Below are 20,062 nucleotides of genomic sequence, written 5' to 3'. Positions count from 1 at the left end.
TGTTCTAGAAAGCTGTGGGTATATTTTATGAGGAAAAGAGTGAAGCGTTTGAGCACTTTAGAACTTTCAAGGCTGCAGTTGAAAGAGAAACATGCTTGAAAGTAAAGTGCTTGAGGTCAGATGGAGGAGGAGAGTACCTCTCGAATGAGTTCAGTGATTTTCTAAGATCTCACGGGATAAAGAGACAGTTCACATGCAGATATACCCCACAGCAAAATGGGGTTGCAGAAAGGAAAAACAGGCATATTGCAGAAGTTGCACGCGCCTTGATGGCTGAAAAGAATACGCCTAAGCATTTTTGGTCTGAGGCTGTTCATACTACTGTTTATATTATGAACAGAACTCCCACTGGCTGCAGTTCATGGAATGACTCCTGAAGAATGCTTTACTGGCAAGAAGCCTGATGTATCGCACTTGAAGGTATTTGGCTGTGTTACATACGTTCATGTGCCAGATGAGCTACGGAAGAAGCTTGATCCAAAGGCAGAAAAATATATCTTTATTGGATACTCTTTAGAGCAGAAAGGGTATCGCTGTTATAACCCTGTCATATGTAAGTTCAGAGTGAGCAGCGATGTCATCTTTGATGAAATGAGCAGTTGGTATGCATCTAGTGATGATGCATTAGATGATGATGATGATCATGACACTCATGTGTAGGCTGAAAAGCAAGAATCACGGACTCTTAGTGGACCAGAGACATCATCTGGTAGTCCTTAGTCTGGGAGACTAAGAAGTAGCTCTACATCTTCAGGTGCATCTAGTAGCACTACAGGTAAAGACAAAGGAAAGAATAAAGTGTCAGATGGCATTGATGGAGTTCTTGATGGAGACTCCAGTGGCTTAGAGAGCTTAGATGATGAGCTTGGTATTCCTTCTGCCAAAACACCAGGTGTACAGAGATCTCATAGTAACGTAAAGGCTCCATTGAGTGATCCGGTGGTACGCAGATCTAGCAGGGTGAGATACCCTATTAAAAGATTTGGTTTTGAAGGTTATGCAGCTCACCATTATGCTTATATGGTGAAACTAGTTGAGGATGTTGAGCCCACGTGTTTTGAGGAGGCTATTGGTCATGCTCATTGGGATGCAGCAATGGATGAGGAGATGGCTGCATTAGAGGCCAATAAGACTTGGGATCTAGTATCATTACCGAAGGGCAAGAAAGCTATTGGATGTAAGTGGGTTTATAAGATTAAGCACAATGCAGATGGTTCTATTAGTAGGTACAAAGCTAGGCTGGTTGCAAAAGGCTATGCCCAGACATATGGCATAAATTATGAAGAAACCTTCAGTCCAGTTGCTAGGATAGCAACTGTCAGATGTGTGATTGCTTTGGCGGCTGCCAAAGGTTGGAGGTTGCAGCAAATAGATATGAAGAATGCCTTCTTGCATGGTGATTTGCAAGAAGAAGTGTATATGGATCAACCAGCAGGTTATGAAGATTTAGAGCATCCCACGTATGTGTGCAGGTTGAAGAAGGTGCTATATGGGCTCAAGCAAGCACCTAGAGCATGGTCTGACAAGATCAGAGAGTATCTTGTCAATATTGGCTTTTATGTTTCTGATGCTGATCACTCACTTTATGTGAGAAAGGGAGATGCAGGTTTGGTCATCATAGTCATCTATGTGGATGACTTGATTATTACAGGTGATAGTGATAGTGGGATTGCTGAAGTCAAGGATTTTTTGAAGAAGAAGTTTGAGAAGAAGGATTTAGGTGAGCTAAGGTACTTCCTTGGCATTGAGGTGATCAGATGTGATGATGGTATATGGCTATTCCAAAGACAGTATGGCTTGGATATGTTTTCCAAGTATGGTATGACAGCATGCAAACCACTTTCAGTCCCGTTGGAGCAGAATGTAAAGTTGAGTGCTGATATTGGGGATGAGATAGAAGACCCTACTATCTTTAGGAGGATAGTGGGGAGTTTGATCTACATGACCATTACAAGGCCAAACTTGAGCTGCGCTGTTGGTCTTGTGAGTCAGTTTATGCAAGTACCTAGAAAGCCACATTTGGATGCAGTCAGACGCATATTGAGATATGTGAAGTCCACATTACATTATGGACTTTTCTATGAGGCAGGTATAGATGTACAGGTATTTGGATACACAGATGCAGATTGGGCTGGCAGTATGTCTGATAGAAGATCTACCAGCGGATACATGTTCTCTCTTGGTAGTGCAGCAGGTGCTTGGAGAAGCAAAAAGCAATCTACAGTTGCTTTGTCGAGTACAGAGGTTGAGTATAGAGGTGCTGCTGTTGCAGCATGTGAGGTAGTATGGCTACAAAAGTTAATGGCTGATTTGGATGTGCAGGTGGAAGGTCCAGTTGTCATTTATTGTGACAACATGAGCAGTATACAGTTGATTAGGAACCCTGTGTTCCATGCCAGGACAAAACATATTGAGGTCCACTACCACTTTGTGAGAGAAAAGGTACTAGCAGGTGAGATTGACTTGGTGTATGTCAGCACACAGGATCAGATAGCTGACATCTTCACGAAGGCATTGGGTACAGAGAAGCTTCAAAAGTTTCGAAGCTTACTTGGAGTTGTAGAGATGCAGTTGAGCTTGAGGGGGAGTGTTGAGATGACAAGCTCAACACATGCGGACATTGATGATGGACCACCTAGTTAGATGGGTCCACACATCTACACTCATCACATCGGTGGTCATTATGACTCTCACATGGCCACTGACTCATTACTTATTATATTCAAGTTGTTACACCTATTTACAGCTGGCATAGTTATAGCGCCACTCGACTAGTATAGTCGGTTATGCATTGTTTGACTTAGTAGGCCACTTTCCTTTATGTTGTATCTTATCTATACTTTGTGTACATTGAAAAGAGTGTGGAAGAAGAAGAAGAAACCAGCAAGAAAACGTTTTGGCCTCCATCTCTCTTCTTGTCTCTTGAGTGAGCTTCTCCTTGTGCATTCTGTGTGTGTTTGGCGCAGCATCTTGAGCAAGTCCCCCCACCATGTGATTCTTGGCATATACCATGTATGAAGTGGGTGGCTTGTCTATGGGCTCTCTTTGTCATTGAGAGTGAAGGGCCATTGAGGTTAGTAGTAAGGAAATCATACAACCTTGGTCCACCCCACATCTTTGCAACCTCAAACAAATCTTGGTATTTGCACTATATCATTGGTCTCCCTTTGATCATAACATATTTGTAGCTATAGCTAACAAAAAATCCCATAGAGCAGTGTTTCCACCAAATTTTCCTAATCTATAGGCTTCTATTATATTGTTACAAAATCTCTTTACATCTTTTCGATTAAGAGACTCCATGTTGGCTTCATGTAAGCTCCTTATTTTCACTGAAAGAGCCACACGCCAAAGCGTATACTTGCATAATTTAAAAGTGGGTTCTCTTATATGATTTTTGGCAACAAGTGTTGTCTATTTGAGCTCTTGTCTAGTGAGATAATCTAATCTTCTGCCATATCCAATTTCCCTTTTCCCTCTCTTCTCTTGGGCTAACTTCTGGCTATATACTCTAATCCTAAAGTCAAAAAGCTTAGATACACCTTTGCAATGAGCATAACAGAATTTTTTGAATGGTTTCTCATTATTTGAAATACGTAGACAATCAATGTGATGAAAGCAACCATCTATTTGAAAGTGTGTATTTTCATCATTCAAATTTACCCTGGTAAATGTTGAGTTAGCTGCGATGGAGCTTCTGTGTAGAGATGCAGGTTGAGAGAGAGAGAAGAGATAGAGACACAAGATTTGTGGTACTGAAGAGTGTACCTCAATAATGTTTTAGATAGGTATATGTACTATGTACAACCTGGCCCTTACGGGCGGACACGGGCATTGCCCTTTATCCCAACAACCTCCCCCTAAAGGCAATGTGTCCAAAGGTAGAGGAAAAGAATAAGTTAAGTCTAAGTATGTACAAAGCTCAAGAGATTGTACCTATCCAACACCCATCATTTGTCGGTAATGGCCAAACCTCTTTGCAGTGGAAGACCCTTCGTGAGAAGGTCTGCATGGTTATCATTAACGTGTACCTTGACCAGCTCAATGCTCTTGTTGTCAAGTACCTCTCTGATAAAATGATACTTCACCTGTATGTGTTTTGTCTTTGTATGAAAGACAGGGTTCCATGCTAACATGATAGCACTCTGACTATCACTGTGGTTGGAGGACAGGAACCTCAATAATCCCAAGCTCAGTAACCAAACGTGATAGCCATAAGGCCTCTTTGCATGCCTCACTAGCAGCCACATACTCTGTCTCCATGTAGTAGATAGTGCAACACACTTTTGCAGCCTGGATATCCAAGAGACAGATCCCCCTATGAAGTTAAACACATACCATGTAGTGGACTTCCTATAGTCTGCATGTCCAACATAGTCTACATCCGTAAAGCCAATGATAGATGCCTTCTGCTTACCAATATCTTTGAGCTCATCATCAATATTGAACTTCAAAGCGGCAAGCTAGCTAAAAATTGAGTTAAACTCACTAAGGTGAGTAGACATTGCAGTACCTTCTTTCATACTCAAATCCATGAGTTTCTTCAGCCAGTAGACTTTGCTTGCATCACTCTTCTAGCCATACAACTCTTCCAATCGCTTCCAAATGTCAGAAGCAGAATCCAACCCTTCAATGTTAAACAGCAAGGCATTAGAAATTGATAGCTCAATGGTTGAGTATGCAAGCTCATTTAGCTCATCCCAATCATCCTACTCTACATCAACTAGTTTTGTTCCCTTTACTTTAATAGACTTTGCTTACTTCTTCTGCAACAAGATATTATAGCACTGCTTTTGCCAAACTGCAAAGTTGTGTGCTCCTTCAAGCTTCTTGATATGCATAAGATGATTGTCACTACTGCTAGCCATGATTCACAACCAAATAACTCTATGATAGTAAATAACCACTAATGCCAAGCAATGAAAGCTCCAAAATCTACTCAGTAGTATGTTAGGAATATCCCCAAGTATGTACAATAAGAACATACATCAATTCATTGCCCAAAATGCCTCAAAAGCATTCAATGATAGTAAACATACCTATTTCCTGACAAAAATAGAGTGCGGTCTTGAAATTCCTGACAATACATGTGGTTGTCCTGCAATTCAGGAGTGTAGTCCTGAAATTCTTGACAATACAGGTGGCTGTCCTGCAATTCATGAAACTGTCTTGAATTTTCTGACAATACAAGTGGTTGTCCTACAATTCAGGAAACTGTCCTAAAATTCCTGACAATACAGGTGGTTGTCGTGGGAACTCTCGCTCAACCGCCAAGACCCACGGATTACTTATTGCTTCAAGCCTTCCAAGCCAAGCACTAATGGCTACCTCTCACATAGCCGACGCGCCATCCATCTCTATGGGTGTAGTTAGCTTACCTCCATGCTCGATCGAGTTACCTCCTCTCCCGAGCACTCTGGTAGCCCCACGATCCAAGTGCAAGCTTCAAGCGAGCTCCATCCTCAAGCTCCCCACTCCAAGCTCCATTGCCGTGAGCAAGACAAGAGAAGAGAAGAGAAGAGAAGAAGAGAGGAGAAGATGGAGAGCTTCTGACATAAATGCACAACGGTCACCTTGGCATATCACGAGTGGAGCTCAATATCTCAACACTCCCCCTCGAGCTCAATCCCAATTCCTGCACACCAAGCAGGTCTCTGAACTTACGCAGCTTCTCTGCACCCAATGCCTTCGTGAATATGTCAACTACCTGATCCTCTATGCTGACATAAACTAGATCAATAAGACCTAGTAAAACCCTCTCCCGCACACAGTGATAATGCACCTCAATGTGCTTTGTTCTAGCATGCTAGACTGGGTTATTTGCCAAGTGTATACTACTCATGTTGTCACAATAAATGACAACTGGCCCATCTGTAGGCTGATGCATATCAGAAAGTAGCTTATGCAACCAAGCTACCTCACATGCAGCCATTGCTGCACCCCTGTACTCAGCCTCTGTGCTCGACAAGGCAACTATAGGCTGTTTCTTGTTGCTTCAAGTGACTGCAGCACTCCCAAAAGAGAACACATATCCACTAGTAGATCGTCTATCAGAAATACTACCAACCCAATCAACATCAGTGTATCCATGTAACTGTATCTGAACCCCAGTCTCATAAAATAGTCCATACTGCAATGTGGACTTCACATATCTGAGTATGTGTCTAGCCGCATCCAAATGTGGTTTCCTTGGAGCCTACATAAACTGACTTACCAATCCAACAGCATAGCTCAAATCTGGCCTGGTAATAGTCATATAAATCAAACTTCCTACTATGCGTCTGTACATAGTAAGGTCTTCGAGAAGCTCACCTGCATCTGTGCTCAACTTCACATTCTGCTCCAAAGGAACTGAAATAGGCTTACAGCCTGTCATCCCATATTTGGGCAGCATGTCCAATCCATACTGCCTCTGCAAGAGCCATATCCCACTTGGTGATCTAATCACCTCAATGCCCAAGAAATAACGCAGCTCTCCCAAATCCTTCATCTCAAACTTTTGCTTCAATAGCATTTTCACATGAAGGATATCTTCATCACTATCACCTATGATAATCAAATCGTCAACATAAATGACAAGCAGCATAATACATTTCTCTGTTTTTCTCACATAAAGTGAGAAATCTGCCTTGGAAATCTGAAAGCCAATAGTGACAAGATACTGTCCTATCTTGTCAAACCATGCCCTAGGTGCTTGCTTCAAGCCATACAAGGCTTTCTTCAACCTACAAACAAACTCAGGGTGAACAACATGCACATAACCTGGTGGCTGCTCCATATAGACCTCTTCTTGTAAATCACCATGCAAGAAGGCATTCTTTACATCCATCTGATGTAAAGACCATCCCTTTGATGCAGCCATAGCAATGACTGCTCTTACGGTTGCCATCCTTGCAACCGGACTGAATGTTTCTTCATAGTCAATGCCATATGTTTGTGCATACCCCTTGACTACTAATCTTGCCTTGTATCTGTTCACAGAACCATCTGCATTGTGCTTCACCTTATAAACCCACTTACAGCCAATTACATTTTTACCTTTAGGCAAAGATACCAACTCCAATGTAGCATTTGCTTCCAAGGCATCCATTTCTTCATCCATGGCTTTCTTCCATTTTTCGTTTCCCATGGCTTGCTCAAAAGAAGTGGGTTCTGGTTCCTGTATCACTTTGACCATATATGCATAGTGAATGGCTGTAAATCCATCATATTTCAGCCTATCCATAGGATACCTAGCTCTGGTAGACCTGCGTAAAGTAGGTTCACTCCCAGGTGCTCTCAAAACATCCCTAGTCTTCCTTACTCCAGGTGTAACAATAGAAGGAATACCCAACTCATCATCAATGCTCTGTTCTAAGCCACTGGATTCACCATCCACATAAGAGTGACTTGCATTCACATAAAACATGGGCTAATCTACCTTCTCTTTTCCTTTTCGTGATACCTGCATACCACTATCTGCATTGCTTTGAGAAGATTCTCCTAATCTCAATCTTCCTGTCCATGGCGAAGAATGTGAACCACTGCTAGAGGATGCTTCAGGTCCACTAATATCTTGTGACTGCTGCTATGAGTTCTGTGCAGCATTACCATTTTGTGCATCTACATTATCAATCACATTTACTGGTTTATACTAGCTACTCATCTCATCAAAAATAACATCTCTGCTCACTGTAAACTTACGAGTAGAAGGGTTATAGCATCTATACCCTTTTTGCTGCAGAGAATAACCAATAAAGATGCACTTCTCAGCTTTTGGATCCAAATTGGATCTCAACTCATCTGGCACATGAACATAGGCAATGCAACCAAAAATTTTCAAATGAGAAATATCTGGTTTCCTACCAGTATACCTCTCCTCTGGAGTCATGCCATGTATTGCTGCAGTGGGAGTCCAGTTCATTATGTAGACTGCTGTAGCAACTGCTTCAGCCCAGTAAAAATCTGGCAAGTCTTTTTCATTGAGCATGGCACGAGATACCTCTCCAATATGCCTATTTTTCCTTTCTGCAATTCCATTTTGTTGTGGGTTATGACTGCATGAATATTGCTGCTTTATGCCATGCTCCTGCAGGAATCTTGCAAACTCATTTGAGAGGTACTCTCCCTCTCCATCTGACCTTAGGCATTTTATTTGCAGGCATGTTTCTTTTTCAACCATAGCTTTAAGAGTTTTGAAATGCCCAAAAACTTCACTTTTCTTTTTCATAAAATACACCCAAACTTTTCTGCTATAGTCATCAATAAAAGTGACAAAATAATGACAGCCTCCAAGAGATGTAGCTTTAGTAGTTCACACATCAAAGTGGATTAATTCCAATGGCTTCTCACTCTCTTGAACATGTCTAGGAAATGGTTTCCTTGCCTGTTTTCCAAACTGACAGACTTCACATACCTTATGCATTTCTGCAACCTTGAATTTTGGCAATCTTGCAACAGTATTTTGGGCCTGCATTGATTTAAGTCGCTGTACATTAACATGACCAATGCATTTATGCCAGATATCAATATCTGCAACTACACCAATCCCATGTGCAAACATTGCTGCACTCAATTCAGGCATGTCTGCATCCAACGTAAACATTCTGCCCTTCTTCTTTCCTTTTGCTATCAAGCGACCTTTATTTTTCATATCCTCAACAAAGCATCCACGAGGATTAAATCTGACCTGCAAGCCGTGCTCAACCATTTGACCAACAGAAACCAGATTCTTGGTGATATTCGGGACATGAAATACATCTGACAGGTATTTCTTTTTCCCATCCTGCATAGACCAAGGAATTTTTCCAATCTGCACAATAGGATGTGCAGTATCATCACCAGTCTCCACAAATCCTGGTTTTTCCATTTTCCTTGCATCCTCCATCCATTCTGCATGACCTGTCATGTGGTTTGATGCACCTGAGTCAACATACCACACATCGTTGCTTTCTTCTGCACTTGTCACTGAATTGTTCATGTGCTGCACCATAAACAAATGCTCATTTTTGTCATCACCCTGTCTACTAGAAGATGCATAATTCCCTTGTTGCAATTTCCCATTCATGATGTCATTCTGCTTTTTATAGCAGTCTTTAGCCATATGACCCATTTTACCACAGTAGTAGCATTCAACATTGCTGTTTGCATTTTGGCCTCTTTGCCATCCACCACGACCTCTTTGGCTCCCCCTGCCTCTAGAGTTACCACGTCCTCCTCCATAGGACTGGTTTTCTTGAGTTTGCTGCATATTCTGATTTCTACCACGGCCTCCTCTACCTCTGCCTCTACCTCTTCCAGCATTTGAGTAGAAGACAGTTTCTTTTGAAGTTCCTCCTGAAGAAGATGCACCACCATTTCTCTGCTCCTCAAAAATTAGAAGAGCAATCAACTCCTCAAAATCAAGAAATCTTTCACGAACTGAAATGGATGTCCGAAACTGTGCATAATTCTTTCCTAGACCATTCAAGGTCACAGAAACTAAATCATCATCTTCCACTAGCGACCCAATGGAAGCAAGTGCATCTGCAATCTTCTTCACCTTCATGTGGTAGTCATTGATGCTCATACTTTCTCTTTGCACATTGTGCAACTCTTGCTTGAGCTGCATCTTCCTGGCTTGCGTATTTGTGCTATACATTTTTGACAAAGTATCCCATGCCTCCTTTGGCGTACTTGCATCCTGAATATGCACAATCATAGAGTCTGAAATACTAATAGACAGCCAGTACATAACTTTCCTGGCTCTCTCATGCCATGCTTTGAATGCCTGCATTTGCTATTGATTGGGAACATCAGGAAGAACTGGTTCTTCTTCATTTCCTGCAACAAATTCCCAATATCCTTTTCCCATAAGGAAATTCATCATTCTAAACTTCCATGCTTGGAAGTTGTTCTTGTCAAGCTTTTCAGTTACAATCTGTGAAAGAGAATCAGACGCCATTACCGAATACTGCAAAAAATTCTGTCACTGCAGAGAACACAGCTTCAGCCTCACAAGGGCAAATCTGCAAAACTGACGAAAGTGGTATTTAACCACACAGTCACTTCCTAGTGACGATTTTGTATCAACAGGCAACAAGGATGATTCTGTAACTCCCAATGTCTCTGCGCACAAGCATATGATGCAATTTCTACAGTAACTTTTCACCGACTTGTAGAACAGTGGCTGCACAGCATAAAACTGGGCCTTTTCCTGAGTGCATGCAGAAAACTTCCACCTCCAAAACAGGCCCCGAAATGGCCTCAAATTAAAAAAACAGGTTCGCCTTGGGCTAAAGCCCTCACCCGCAGCATATACTGCCCTCTTGCTTCACCGCGAAAGGCGTCTCAACCTGAGACAATGCACTCTTGCAATTTTTGGTTGTGCTACCTGCAGAGATCTGCTCCCAAAACAGAAAATGAAAGCAACACTGCTCCTCTTACTAGAACACCGCGAGCTTGGCTTGCTTTCTTGAGCTCCTTACCACGAACAAGGCTCTGATACCATGTCAAGATTGTGGGAGAGAAGGAAGGAGTCTCACTTGTAGCTTTCTTGCTTGCACAATGGGGGAATACACACAAAGGTGGAGGCTGAAAACAGTTTTCCTCTTCTTAGTTGTGTAAGCCAAAAAGAAGTCTAGTACATAGAAATAGAAGAACCCTATATATGGGTCTCAAACCAAACTCAACTAACTAAGGTGGCATAGTAACTGAGCCACGAACTAGAGTAGATAAGGATAGCTGTCATCTAGCTATTATTCATGGGCGGTGTACCAACCGCATCTGCAATTGACAAGTCGGTGACATAAATGCACAACGGTCACCCTGGCATATCACAAGTGGAGCTCGATATCTCAACAGAGAGCCGGCACTCTTAAAATAAATCATGGTACACCTTGCGCTTTTTTATAACAGTATAGACTCACGCTTTTTCTCATGCGCCTTTTTCCTTGATTTAGGACTTTTCTACACTTCTTGTGTTTTCAAATTTTTCTTGGCGCAACTTCATCTTCTGTTTCACTTTTTCCTTGGCCTTGTCTTCTACTTTAGATTTTCTAGCTTTTCCACCTTGTTTATTTGAGGGTTAACATTACCCCCCTCCTAGACGAGTGCCAGTCCCATGGCACTCACCATCATAGGTAGCAAGCTTTGGCATGCACTAAAGACGTGGGTGGAAGGGACATCTATGGTTTTTCGTGGAGGAGTTTTGGTGGTGGTGTGGATGAAGATCGTTGGGGGCACATTGTTGGTGATAGGGCTGGGAGTTGTACTCATGGGTTGGCACAAGGGTTGATGTTCTGGGGGTTCCACAGCTGACGATTCTTGGTGGGCTTGCATGATGATAAAGGATAAGAATTTAGAGTTGAGTGTTGATGAAGGGTGAACGGCACTTTCGTGGGAGTCTTCAATACCTGCAATTGAAAACCTCTCATAGGTGGTCTCTCCCTCGAGGTAGTGCTAGTCTTCTTTATCGTGCACAAGATGTAGTTCAATTAGTTTGGGAGACATGTCGAACTCTAAGCAAGCTGAGAGTATTGTCCTGCACTTGAGGACCCAAAATGTGTATATATTTCGGTATAGATATTATGTGAGTGCTCATGCATACTTAGATATTATGTAGTTAGAAGACCACGGGCTAGTTCCTCGTAACAACATGTGGATGAAGCAAAGTTGTCCACATTGAGGAGAAGTACACATGAAGGTGTATGAGACATCCTTTGCGTTGTGACAGCATGATGTAGCATAATCAAACACATTGACAACAAAATTTTGGTACCTGGTAGCTATTGGGCTTGCTCAACGATTACGATGTACGTTTCATGGCCATTCGTGTGGTGCTTACCACAATCGATTGCAATGGTACTAAGGCGGATGCAAAAAGGAATTGTGCAATTGGGTCAGGGTGACAGGTCTAACCATAGGGGAGACAAGCTTGTGCCCTAAACAATTGTGGGGGATGTGTAGAGGGCTAGGAAACTAGGGACGGAGCCAGCCGACCAAGGTCACTGGGCGTACCTAATTTGAGGACCCCTAGGTGTTGTGCTCTGATTGTGAGTGCTTTTTTTTCTTTTTCTTTTTATTGTTCTTTTTCTTTTCTTTTTCTTTTTCTTTTTCCTCTTTTCTTTTTTTTAAATAAAAGAATAACATGAGTACGACCATTGCAATACGTTGAGGCTATCAGCCTTGGATTGGGAATTGTCAAGATTCAAAGGCTGTGAAAATGGATATTACAGTGATGATTGTGTCCTAGCCTCATTTCTAGAGGAACAGCTGTTAAGATGGGGAGACTGGAGATTTTGCAAGACCTCTTTCTAATGTGCGATGTTGGTACAATTGAGGTAACAACTGCTGGTTCCAGGTGTAGAGTTTGACCGAAAGAGAAAGTGGCCACTAATCATGCTTTGGGCCATGCGATGTGGGCGATCGACATGGGTAATTTTCACTTTCGGTGGTGAGGCTTCCGTCATGGCTCTTTGTAAGGTTGATGGTCTTGTGGTGACTTGGGCATTGAACACTTTCGCATAAAGACCTGTGTCGTCTTGCATACACTTGACACTTCATGAGAGTATATGCAAGTCACATGCATCAATTATAATGAACAAATGCAATGCAAGAAGATATTACTTTATCTATATCCTATGGTGTTGGTTGCGATGCATATCATCGGTGCTTGTTAAAAACGTGACATGTATTAGTAGTCAGTAAGGGAGGTTTGTACAGTTAGGGAACCTACCCCTTTAACCACTTAAGGACAAAAAGTTATGACAAAATGGCATTTGGCAAGCATCTTATACAACATAGGGCCTATTCTATTTGTATGAGGCGAGGTGAATTTGGGTGGTCAAGCAACTGGGGCTGTGCTGATGCGGGACTCCCATTAGGTCGCCAGGCAGGGAAGATATCGACTGGGACCCGTATGAGGTAGTCCCTGGCAGCAGCTATTTCAAGAATGCTTTTAAATAATTCATCAAATTCCCTCTTGTTTCTAGCTACCTTCTCCTCTTTCCAGCACCTGGTGTCCGAGCATCTGGTGAGGGCCTACACGGCCAGGGTTGCCACCCCCTGGGCATTCCCTTGAGCCTTTGTTTTCTTGGCCTGGGAAGTTTTTGGCCTGCGTCCGGGGCAATGTCTCTTAGGGACTCTTTTTGGTGCGTAACTCTTAAGGGTAGGCACATATCGCTCTGGTGGAGACACTTGTGCCTTATGCTCCCTTCTGTGGAGGAGAGCTTCCTTACATGACAGCTGCATTGTGTACTCCATGACAACTACTGTGGGGAAATCTGCAAAATGTGAACCAAGGTTAGGCTTTGAGGCAGGATAGAATTATTTGCATGAAAGGGATTAAATAGTGGATTATCAAGCGCATATGAGGAGGAGGGGTGAGGTGAGGCATGTAGTGTTTGTTGTAAAGGGATGGCCCCCGTGATGATATTCGTCTTGCTTCGACTGCGGGGCATATTCCAACCATTAGCAGATCTTGGCTTATGCTAAGTTGTGTGGGTTGGTTGTGATGGAATGGAGCACGGCTCCTCCCCAGAAGGATAGACCGAAAAGGAAAAAGGTGTATAGAAGGGGACGGCACCCCATCTACGCCGTCAAAGATGTTGATCAGGGCTTCCTATGGCGGTAATGAGGGTTGCATGCCCTCCACCTAGAAGCGGAAATGGTCACACAACTTCTAGACGTGTGGTGAGAGGAGGACCTGAGGAGCTCACCCTGTCAAATCCAACTCTTCTCCCTGTGCTTGACTATCATTACTTGTGCGTGTTGATATTATCTATACAGGGTCACAAAACTCATTGTTTATTTATGTATATATTTACGAATCCATGTCACTTCATGAGGATAAAAACCAATTGTAGAACTTAGGATTGTACTGGAGTGTGGCACATACATCCATTACTCGTGGCAGCTTACTGAATAACCATAGATATTTTACAACATTGAGTAGCATGGTACCTTGTCCGAGTCTACTAGCAACATGTAACTCCTCCTTAGGGAGAACCTTATCAGCCAGAGAGTTCTCTTCGCTAGTTCCAGCTAAGTCCGTACCCCAAATGATAGTCAGCACACTCAAAAGGAAGTTGGCACCACATAGGTTGGGTCTCTTTGAAACCGCCATTTGTCCAATCGCTCCTTTGAAACTCTCATAACTTGGGCTCCTAGTTCGGCCATTATAACGCAGTATTCAAACCAAAGTTTTTCAAATTGACTTTGACTCTTTGATTGTCACTCCAGTTGCTCTATCTCGAAGAGATTTGGTTGGCAAAGCACATCATTGAATGTCACAATTAAGCGTAGTTCATCGATTTTCTCGTCAAAGATGAGTTGCATGCGTTCATGCAGGAGCTTGTCATAGTGCTCGTCAATATGTTCTTGCTCTTCCAGGATAGGGAAAATGGCAGGTATTCTTTTAGCTGCCCCCTAGGGAACGCGCCCATGTTTTCTAGGACATAGACACGTGCAAACACTTTGAGCTTAGCATCCAACTCAATTAAGCATTCTGTGACACTTCTATGTTTGATGAGGGCTTGCTCGACTGCTATCTCATGCAAGGTTCTAGGAGTTTCCCTATGCTTTAGCATAGCTGGGGGGTCGGGCCTAGACGAGCAAGATTGGTCAATGCTAGGATTGCTTATATTCCCCGGGTTTTCATGTTTTTCCTGAGGTTTTGATATTATTGTGTCATGGTTCTCCTAAGATGTGACTACTATAGTCTTGTCACCCTATTGTGACAGTGTTGTATCCACTCTTGATTGGTCAATGCGAGTTCTATTGTCGATGGATTGAGTGTTGCAAGCAACCATTGATGGTAATGGTTGCTCTAACTTATCAAAACACATGGATGCGTCTAAGGTTTCACCGCTGTTAGGAGAGATGGCAATGGGCTCATTGGTGGATGGGCTTAATTTTATATTCCTCAGCTCTTCAGTGCTCTTGGTCTCGATCTTATTGGCGTCTACCACCACTTGCAACTGCCGTTGTTTCTGTTGTTTTGTCCTCTTTTTCTTGGGAAATTGCAGTGTCTCCTTTAAGGACTCAAGACCCTGAACTAGGTCACTTGTTGATGTGTTTGTTTGGGCCTCAGCATTCTCTTTCTCTAGTGTGTCCTTATGGGACATGGTTGCGGCCTGCTGAATAGCCTTGCTAGGTTGTGAGGCTAATTCCCTTCTATTTAGTTCCTCAAGCCTAGGCTTTAGGTGCTTTGGAAGTGCTAGAGTTGTCAAGGATGTTGGTTGCGACACCTCCTCCATGGGTGAATTGCTAAGGACACGTTTGGCAAGGGGCATTGTCATGGCCAAGGGTTGTGACTGCTGTGATCCCTGATTGGAAGTCGTAGCAACTAGTTCAATGGACTGGCTACTATTGGTGGATTGCGGTGTCAAGTCCTTAGGCCGATTGGAAGTGGTCGTGTCTTTTGTTTCCCTTTGAGCATTCACTTGTGTAGATCAAGCATCGGTTGATCTAGTCACATTAGGTTGCACAGGCATATCCTTGGGCCGAGAGCTATGGGTGGTGTCATGTCCCACCTTTTGGACATCTTGAAGTTTAGATAGAGATAGAGATTGGGATTGAGCAGCTGCACTTGATGACTATTGTTGTGCTTCTTGTGTCCGTTTAGGGAAAAAGGGTGTAGGAGACTTGGGACTCCTAAGTGGTTGTTCTGCCATTTGCTCTATTGAGCAATTAACCTTACCATGAGCAATAACCCTAGCTGGACGATTTGCTCATGGCTATTAGATGATTCTGCCATTTGCTCTATTGAGCAATTAACCTTACCATGAGCAATGTTGTGCCTATGATGCTCGTTATTCTCTTGGGAAATCAAAGGCTCCTTGGGAAATCGGGGCTTTTGCGTACCCTCAACTATTACATCTGATATCTGCTTGTCAAGCACGCTAAGCTGATGAGGATCTACCCTTCGATCTTGATTTCGATTGTGAGGGGCTAGGTCACTCCAATGTTTTTGACTCGAGACTTGTTTTTCGTTTAGATTTCCTCCTGTGCTTCTTCACTCTTGATATGATCTCGCCTTCAGCTAACAAAGGTGGTTTAGCTAGGGGTTTTGGCACCAAAATCTATTGGTTTCCTGCGTAATATCCTTGAGCACGTAGCAATGCTTTGGATATTCATCGTGTTGTTGCGTTGGCTCTCCATCGATACCTTCGTCTATGAGGCTTGGGCTTCTTTTGTGGTCTTCTACAATATTTGTAAGTCCAAAGCCTATCCTTGGCATTGTCTCCTGACCTTCTTGTTTCAAGCATGGCCTCACTCACTGGTTCTCTCTGTTCAACATGCGCTTGTATCAACTCTTTCAATAAGTCCTTGCCCTCATTACTAGGCTTGCCTATTATGTCAGCACCTTCCTTGCCTTTCCTTGGAGGTTCAATGAGGTCACCCTTCCTAAAGGTTATGACTATCCTCACACCCGGTAGTGTCAAGTGTATCCTCTATGCTACATAGTCGGCCTCACACTTCATCATCCTTTTGAAAGGTCATCCGAGAATGGTTTCCTTTCCACAACTAGCACTATTTTGAGGAACATGGAATAGGATAGGCAAGCTTTCCGTTTCAATAGTTACAAGGATTTTGCACTTCTCTGTAAGTGCTTGTGAGTGTCCCCCATAAGGACTAAGAGTTGCATTAGTTGGTGTGAGCTCTTATTGGCCTAGTAGGGTCCATGCGTCATAGGTCAAGATATTGAAATCAACTCCTTCATCAATGAGGGCATCAACAGTGTGCTCTCTTTTTGCAGTGAGTTTGACCCTAAGATAAGCAGGTGGTACTATGTATTCATCTTCTGGGTCTTGGCTTGTAAATTTCAGCCTTCTAACAAATGCCCTTGAGTCCCCAATTGCACGACTAGATGTGGATTCTCCACTGATGTCTTGGATCATTTGTGCAGTGCTATTCAAGGTACATTTATCGTCAGGACTGTCATGTCTAGTCATCCTCGCAGTTGTAGCTTGAGATTGTTGCATTCCGCTTTGACTAGATGCAGTCCAGATACAATCTAGACATGTTTTTTGGTATGGCCTTTTTGCCCTTGTAGGCTAGATTGGCCCATTGAGGTTCTAGGGTCTCTGTTTGTCTTCGTTCAGGTATGGGCTTTTGGTTGCTCTTTTGCAAGTGAGAATCCATGCTTGTGCAGAGACATTACTACAATAGGATCTAATTTGGAGGACCTATCACGGCACATGTTTTCTCTCCAACCTACTTGAGGGAGGTGCGTCGGGGGGATGGGGGGTCCCCCACGGCCCGCAAGGCCATTACGGTAAATGCCATGCGCGATTTGAAGGACTGTTTGTAGCCAAGTTTTGAACTACTTGCTCTAGATTTGAGTCTAGTAATAGATCTATGATGTGGTTTTGGCTTTGTGTGGCCTCTGGTTGGTTTCAGAATCTACATGTAAGAATTTTGAAAAAAAATCCAAATTCGGCCCAACACGTCCGAATTGCAGGGGCTGAATGTACGATTTGGCATGGCCGAATGGCTGAGGGCCAAATGCATTGGTCTGAATGTCAAATTTGGCTAGGCCGAATGTCAGCTTATCCGAGTGGGGTTGGGCAGCCGAGTCGACAGGGCCGAGGGCCGAATCAGGTGGTCCAAATGGTTGATTTGGGTGGGCCAAACAATGGGTGTCCAAGTCAAGTGGTCCGAGTCAGGCGGGCCGAGAGCCGAATGCCAAGTTGGGCTGAATATTAAGTTCTTCCGAGTGGTTCGAGGGCCAAATACAGGACGACGGGCCGAGGGCCGAGGGCCGCGGGTCGATTCTAGGACTCGGCCTAGAATTGTCATCACTCGAACCGACCAAGCACGACGCCTTTTTCGCTGGACTCCACACAATTCATCGCGCCAAGTGATCGAGGCCTTCCTACTGGTATCCAAGCTACTCATGTAGGGGAAGGTGTGGAATTACTTGTGGTAGGCAAAGAACTCCTTGATGGCCAAATCGAGGCAAGTCCACGCAATGAAGCTCTCTCTCCCTCTCTCCAGTTCTCCTGAAATGCTGCAATGCAAAATGTGGTCTTGCTTAAAGTGTCATTTTGTTCCTCTCCAACTTGTTCTAAACATTGTCACTTATTTGGAGAATGAGGTTCATTCATCGTACTAGCATAGCTCTTGATGCAAACCTAAAGATTATCAACAAGAATCCACCACTCCTCTTGCCACTTTTTAATAATATAATTGTCCTCAATGAAGTCAAAAGATCCATCTTTGAGCTCATCACCTTCAATTTGTTCACGAATTTGAGCAAAAGTAGTTTCAGATCCATCTTTTCTTAGTAAAAGTATCATCGAAGATTACTTGAATCTTGTAAAAAGCTCCATGAAATCCAAATGAAAAGTCCCTTATTCAATTGTAAAACATGCATACAACATTAAAAGATTGTTACAAGAGCATATCTTAATTGAATGAGAAAACATGGTATTTTTAAGTGTTATCTTTATAAAGTATATTATAATAAGCATTGTGGAAAGATTATGGATCTAAAATATAATTATCAAGATGTGATTAATAATAGTAAACTTCATATACGAAGTCAAATGGCTTGAAACAACCCCCATACAAATATTACTTGAGCATGTGGAGCATTTACATTCTACATGATGGCATGGGGATGGAGTATGACGCTCACGAGATGGCATTATATATTACAAGTTGTATTCCATATATTACAAATCACAAGTCTATTCCATAGAGTTTCACAAAAAATTGTGATCTGTTTCAAGGCATCTTTGGATTCACAAGTCATAGAGACTAGCAAAACTAGATTAGATGTTTTACAAAATATGGGAAGAGATTGCAAAATGTGGACTATTTAGAAAGGGTGAACTAGGATAGGACCAAGCTCTACAAGTGGTCTTTGTGCCTTTATAGGATCAATGCCACACTTCATCCTCAAAAAGTCATCAAGATCTACAAATGACACTCGCATGTCCCTATCATCTACCAACATGCAGTCCCTTGCCTTGAACTCTATTAAGTGCATGATCTCTTTATTTGGAGCATCTCTCAACTCCCTATGTGAGCACGAGCATTGGTCTAAGAACCGAAACTCAATGAGGCAGATGATGAGCCAGCCAATTGCATACACATCTCACTCCTTACCATATGCAGATTGGCACAGTGGGTCGTAGATCTTAGGTGTAGTCCATGGCGTTCTTTTCCTTTCCAGTACTCCTTTCCATCTATGCTCATCTACAATATGCATGGGATCATCTACCCCCCCACATTGCTAGTTGAGGGTTGGTATTATCATACTAGAAATAAGCATTAGACCCCAATCTATGATACAGATCCTAGGGGTGTTATCTCTAGAGTAAAGTCCACTACCATATTGTTAGCATACAAATATGAATGGATGACACTGGCACTATGCACGGCCTTCATCCCATCTACCAACGCATGAATAATATTCGGCATATTAGTGATGACACCCACAATTCTAGCCATCTCCTCTACATTGGGCACCATGTTAGGAGTAGGTCTAAATCCCATTGATGGCTTGTGTAGATGATCGATTATTCTTCCACATTTACATTCTTGAAAAGGGCCCCACGTCAATATATCATTCAATGTGCCACCATTGAAGAAGGGAAAGACTGTAACCCAAGGGGGATCAAAAGTAAAGGCAATGCATCGCACAATTGATGCATTAACCTTTTGCATCCCACGCTCCACTTGAAATTGTTGTAGTTTGGTATTATTATTGGAGCCCTTGTACATTTTAGCACAATATTCTAAGTTTGAAGGAATAGCTAATATTGTCTATGGTAGCTTTGACACACTGTCCAAAGTCTCCTTGGCCAATAACTCTCCTTGACTTGATAGCATCAAAGGGAATGCCAATTGTTGGCACACATTGGTGATTCCTTAATGTGTGCAATATGGTTCCTACCCTCTGACAAATCACCTTACTATTTCATGGGACCGAAAATCTAGGACTTGCACCGATGGTGGTCTTAAGATGCTTTGGCACAGAAATTGCACCAGACAAGCCCTTCGCCCTCTTTCAGCATGCCACCTCCTCTCTCCACTTCATGTTCCATAAGGCTAGCTTCTCCTTTGATGTAGATGTTGGTGCTAACTCTTTAAG

The sequence above is a fragment of the Lygodium microphyllum genome, chromosome 2 (genome assembly GCF_053477565.2).
Source record: "Lygodium microphyllum isolate KBCC chromosome 2, Lygodium_microphyllum_v1.1.10, whole genome shotgun sequence".
Lineage (NCBI taxonomy): Eukaryota > Viridiplantae > Streptophyta > Polypodiopsida > Schizaeales > Lygodiaceae > Lygodium > Lygodium microphyllum.
The sequence above is the reverse complement of the archived record's forward strand: the minus strand, read 5'-3'. Positions refer to the sequence as shown.